Source organism: Acinonyx jubatus, chromosome B1 (genome assembly GCF_027475565.1).
Source record: "Acinonyx jubatus isolate Ajub_Pintada_27869175 chromosome B1, VMU_Ajub_asm_v1.0, whole genome shotgun sequence".
Lineage (NCBI taxonomy): Eukaryota > Metazoa > Chordata > Mammalia > Carnivora > Felidae > Acinonyx > Acinonyx jubatus.
The window spans coordinates 36,883,381-36,888,709 of record NC_069382.1 but is presented as its reverse complement, the minus strand read 5'-3'; positions in this window follow the sequence as shown (position 1 = coordinate 36,888,709).

Sequence of the window (5,329 nt, the reverse complement as noted above, 5' to 3'; positions counted from 1 at the left end):
GGCGGCTGCCAGCAGTAAGTAGACTTGAGACCTGGCCAGAATACTACTAGCTACCACTGCTGACTCCCCTGAGGAACGAGACTGCCGTCTCCGGCAGCTGGCAGATGATGCAAGAAAAGGTAAAGGAACCACCAAGGGGGGCAAGCAGAGGCTGCAGAAGGATCAGTGTGCATACTGCAAGGAGATAGGGCATTGGGCCCGAGATTGTCCAAAAAGGGCCAGTGGGAAGGGAAGCAAGACTGATCAAGTAAAAGTCCTAGAGCTAGATGAACTAAGTGATTAGGGAAGTCAGGGTTTGGACCCTCTCCCCGAACCCAGGGTAACTCTTAAAGTGGAGGGGACCCCTGTTGACTTCCTTGTCGACACCGGAGCACAACATACGGTCCTCCGCACCCCACAAGGAAAACTAGCCAGCAAGAAGTCCTGGGTACAAGGGGCAACTGGTATGAGCCAGTATTCATGGACTACCCAAAGAACAGTAGATTTGGGAATGGGCCGGGTATCCCACTCCTTTATGGTAATACCAGAATGCCCTTACCCGCTGTTAGGACGGGACTTACTGACCAAGATTGGAGCTCAGATAATTTTCAGACAAGGGGGGCCTCAGATCACCGATGGCAAGGGCCACCCTGTCCAGGTCCTGACCATGACTGGAGGATGAATACCTCCTCCACCAGGAGGCGCTCCTGAGAGAGGATAATATAGACAGATGGCTACAAGAATTCCCCTCGGTTTGGGCAGAGACGGGGGGATGGGACTAGCCGCTCACAGGACCCCAGTCCTGGTAGAGCTCAAGCCAGGAGAGAGTCCGGTAAGGATCAAACAATACCCCATGTCTCAGGAGGCCCGGAAGGGGATCCAGCCACACATCCGGAGACTACGAAGCCTAGGGGTACTAGTTCCTTGCCAGTCTGCCTCGAACACCCCCCTACTGCCAGTCAAAAAGCCTCACAAAAATGACTACCGGCAGGTACAAGACCTCCGGGAAGTAAATAAGAGGGTCGCGGACATACACCCAACTGTTCCCAACCCATATACTCTCTTGAGCTCCTTGGCGCCCTCCAGGGTCTGGTATACTGTACTAGATTTAAAGGATGCCTTCTTCAGTCTGCCGCTGGCACCCCAGGGCCAACCCTTGTTCGCCTTCGAGTGGCATGATCTGGAGGAGGGCTACAGTGGGCAACTCACCTGGACACAGCTACCTCAGAGATTCAAAAATTCACCCACCATCTTCGATGAGGCACTACACGAGGACCTGGGTGAGTACAGAAGGGAGCACCCTGGCCTCACCCTTCTACAGTATGTAGATGACATTCTGATTGCTGCCAACATGGCCAAAGACTGTGAGCGAGGGACCCAGGACCTGCTGGCTACCCTGGGGGCCTTTGGGTACCGGGCATCCGCGAAGAAGGCTCAGATATCCAGGGAGAGGGTAAGTTACCTGGGATATATCCTGGAGGGTGGACAGCGGCAGTTATCAGATGCCAGAAAAGAAACTGTCTTAAAGATCCCTACTCCCACCTCCCGAAGAGAAGTGAGGGAATTCCTAGGATCATCCGGCTACTGCCGCCTCTGGGTTCCAGGTTTTGCTGAGATCGCCAGGCCCCTATATGAAGCTACCAAAGAGGGGAAAACATTTAAATGGGCTGAAAAAGAAGAAACTGCCTTTAATCAGTTAAAAAAGGCCCTCCTAAGTGCCCCAGCCCTGGGCCTACCAGACATTATGAAGCCCTTCCACCTCTTTGTAGATGAACATAAGGGAATAGCAAAAGAGGTTCTAACTCAAGCCTTAGGCCCCTGGAACCACCCAGTGGCTTACCTGTCTAAGAAACTAGACCCGTGGCTGCCGGCTGGCTGCCATGCCTAAGAATTATTGCGGCAACAGCACTCCTAGTCAAGGATGCAGACAAACTGACCCTAGGACAGGAGATCTGGATCACGACCCCACACACCATTGAAGGGGTCCTGAAACAGCCTCTGGATAGATGGATGAGCAATACACGTATGACTCATTACCAGATCCTCCTACTCAACCCTCCATGAGTGCGGTTCCACCCCAGTGCAGCCCTCAATCCTGCAACCCTGCTGCCCGACCCTGACCTAGGTGCTCCACTACATGACTGTGCGGGAATCCTGGAACAAGTACATGCATTGCGGACGGACCTGACCGACCGGCCCCTCCCCGATGCCGAGGCTACTTGCTTCACTGATGGCAGCAGCTTTGTGCGAGACAGACACAGGTATGCGGGTGCAGCGGTAGTCACCGAAACGGACACCATATGGGCAGAGGCTCTACCCCACGGAATGTCAGCCCAGCGAGCAGAGCTCATAGCCCTCACCAAGGCGCTGATGCTGGGAGCTGGAAAACGACTTCACATCTACACAGACAGCCGTTATGCATTTGCCACAGCTCATATTCATGGGGCAATTTATCAAGAGAGGGGGTTACTGACAACAGAAGGACAGACTATAAAAAATAAGCAGGAGATACTTAACCTGCTTATGGCCTTATGGCTTCCTGCCCAGCTAGCCATTATCCACTGCCAAGGGCACCAAAAAGCTGATAACCCAGTAGCTAGAGGTAATTGAAAGGCTGACCAGGCAGTCAAGGCAGTAGTCCTTACTCCAGTCCCCACCATGACCATACAACTACCGAACCCAGGAGACCCAGTTTTACCAGACCAGCCCAAGTACTCCCAGGAGGAGTTACAGCAGATCAAGAAACTCCCCATGGCTCAGGAGATAAAGGGATGGTGGTATACACCTAACAAGGAGCTTGTGCTGCCAGACCGTCTCGGAGTCTCAATATTAGAGCACATGCATCGGTCTACTCACATGGGGGCCCGAACATTAAAAGACTTAATCCGACATGCCGGAATCAAGATTCACCAACAGGACACCAAAATAGAGCAAGTTGTGTCTGCCTGCAAGACCTGCCAACTCACCAAGGCGAGAGCCACATCAAATAAAAAAGGAACCAGGCTCAGAGGCACCAGACCAGGAGCCCAATGGGAAGTCGACTTCACTGAAGTCAAACCAGGAAAGTATGGTTATAAATATCTTTTAGCATTTACAGACACCTTCTCTGGCTAGGTGGAGGCATACCCAACCAAGCATGAAACGGCTCAGACAGTGGCTAAGAAGCTACTAGAAGACATCTTACCCAGGTATGGTTTTCCTGCCATGGTAGGATCAGACAATGGACCAGCTTTTATCTCACAGGTAACACAGGCAGTAGCCAAGGTGGTGGGGGCAAACTGGAAATTACATTGTGCTTATAGGCCCCAGAGCTCAGCACAGGTAGAAAGAATGAATAGAACCCTAAAAGAGACCCTTACCAAATTAACCATGGAGACTGGCAGGGACTGGGTGACTCTCCTACCGTACGCCCTTTACCGGGTTAGAAACACTCCTTACACTCTGGGTATTACTCCCTACGAGATCATGTTTGGCAGGCCACCCCTGTTATTCCCAGCCTTCGAGCTGACCTTCTTGCTGAGTTGAAAGATCAAGAACTTTTTCTTTCCTTGAGAGGGCTCCAGAGGGCGCACGAGGACATTTGGCCGTGCCTCCATGCCATCTATGAGGCTGGCCCGACCCCGACATCTCATCAGTACAGGCCAGGAGACTGGGTCTACGTCAAGAGGCACCACTGAGAGACTCTCGAGCCGTGCTGGAAGGGACCCTACATCGTGGTGTTGACAACCCCCACCGCTCTCAAAGTAGACGGCATCGCGACCTGGGTCCATCACACCCACGTTCGGCCAGCGGACCCCTCCTCGATCCGGAAGGACTTCGTCACGGGATGGGCTATCAGTCGGGACCAACACAACCCGCTCAAGCTCAAGCTACAGAGCATTCGGCCCACCTAATATTGGTAACTCTGTTAACTCTGCTTGTCATTGCTCATGCTGCTGGGAGTCCCCACGCCCCCCAAAACATCACCTGGCAGATCATAGACACCAGCTCAGGGACAATACTTAATCAGACCTCCCAGAGCCACCCCAGGGACACTTGGTTCCCAGAACTTTGCGTAAACCTCCAAACTCTGTTCCCCTTGTCACCATAAATGCAGCCGGTCCCATGATTGGGTCCCTAAGCTACATGACAAGGGGGGAATGAAAGGGCGGGCCTACGCCAGCCTACTCCATCTTGTTCTGTGACCTTCACCTTGACCACACCTCCTCCCCTGAGTAACCCCCCCCCCTCACCTGCTTAACCGGACTGGGACCCTTCCCCAGGGAAGGCCATAGCCATTACCTCACCAACTGCCCCTAGGCCCCAATAAAACCTTTGTCCTTTTGAAACTCTCTCTCTCTCCCTGGTATCTCACCACTGCGTTGGTGCAGGTAGGGGATTGAGCTTGAGCTAGCTCGAATAAAGGCTCTTTTGCTTTTGCATTGGACTCGGCTCCCTGGCGGTCTTTGGCGATCATGAATTCTGGGCATAACAATCAAAGTAATTTAAGTTTGTTGGTTTAATTAAGGTAGACATGTCTTTAGAGTTATCAGCATTAAATATGAAACTTATTCTAGCTATGTTTGCTAAAGGTCAAATAAGCTCATATTATCTCTGTTCCAACTATTAGTAAAAAGATGACTTAAAGGTTAATTTTGTCTATCTTAAAGTTTTCATGGGTAATTATTAAGATAGTTTTCAAAATCTTTGGTAAAATGAAACTTTGAAGTTTCACTTGCATGATAAATGGGATTGAATTCGTTGGACATCTAGGTCTTTTCCAAAGAGGATAAAATACTAAAGCATTGATTACTGAACATAGGTTTGTGTTTTTGATTTACTGGAGAGCAAATAAGGATATTTTGGGTCTGTTGGTAAACATGCTTGGTGCTTAAGTGGTTCATAAATTTGCCATCTAAAGAATTCTGGTGTAACAGTTTACAATTGGTTACTACTTAGTTTTCACTGAAGACTATGGTTTCTAAGAGTTAATTCTGCTGAAAAAAGTTAAGACTGATGTAAATAAGGGAAACAACTCTGTATGTAAAAAAAATATGAGATTTGTAAGAAAGATAAAAGGAATGCAAAGTATTTTTGTTAAAGGTAAAAGAAAGTAATTTTGTTCTAAATGAGATTGGTTGTTTGGAGAGATATGGCTTGGGACATGATTTGAAGGCAAAGGAGAGGTGTAGAAGGTTCATGAAGGGAAATTTTGGAAAGGAATTTTATGTGTGGTTAGGACAGACTAAGGTTGAAATGGATTCTGCTTTTCTCTCTGCTCAAAAGACTAAGTTTTCTTGGACTGTTGACCTGCTTTGATAAGAAAATGTAAAAAAAAGGTTTTTTGTTTGTTTGCTTTGTTTTTTCCTTT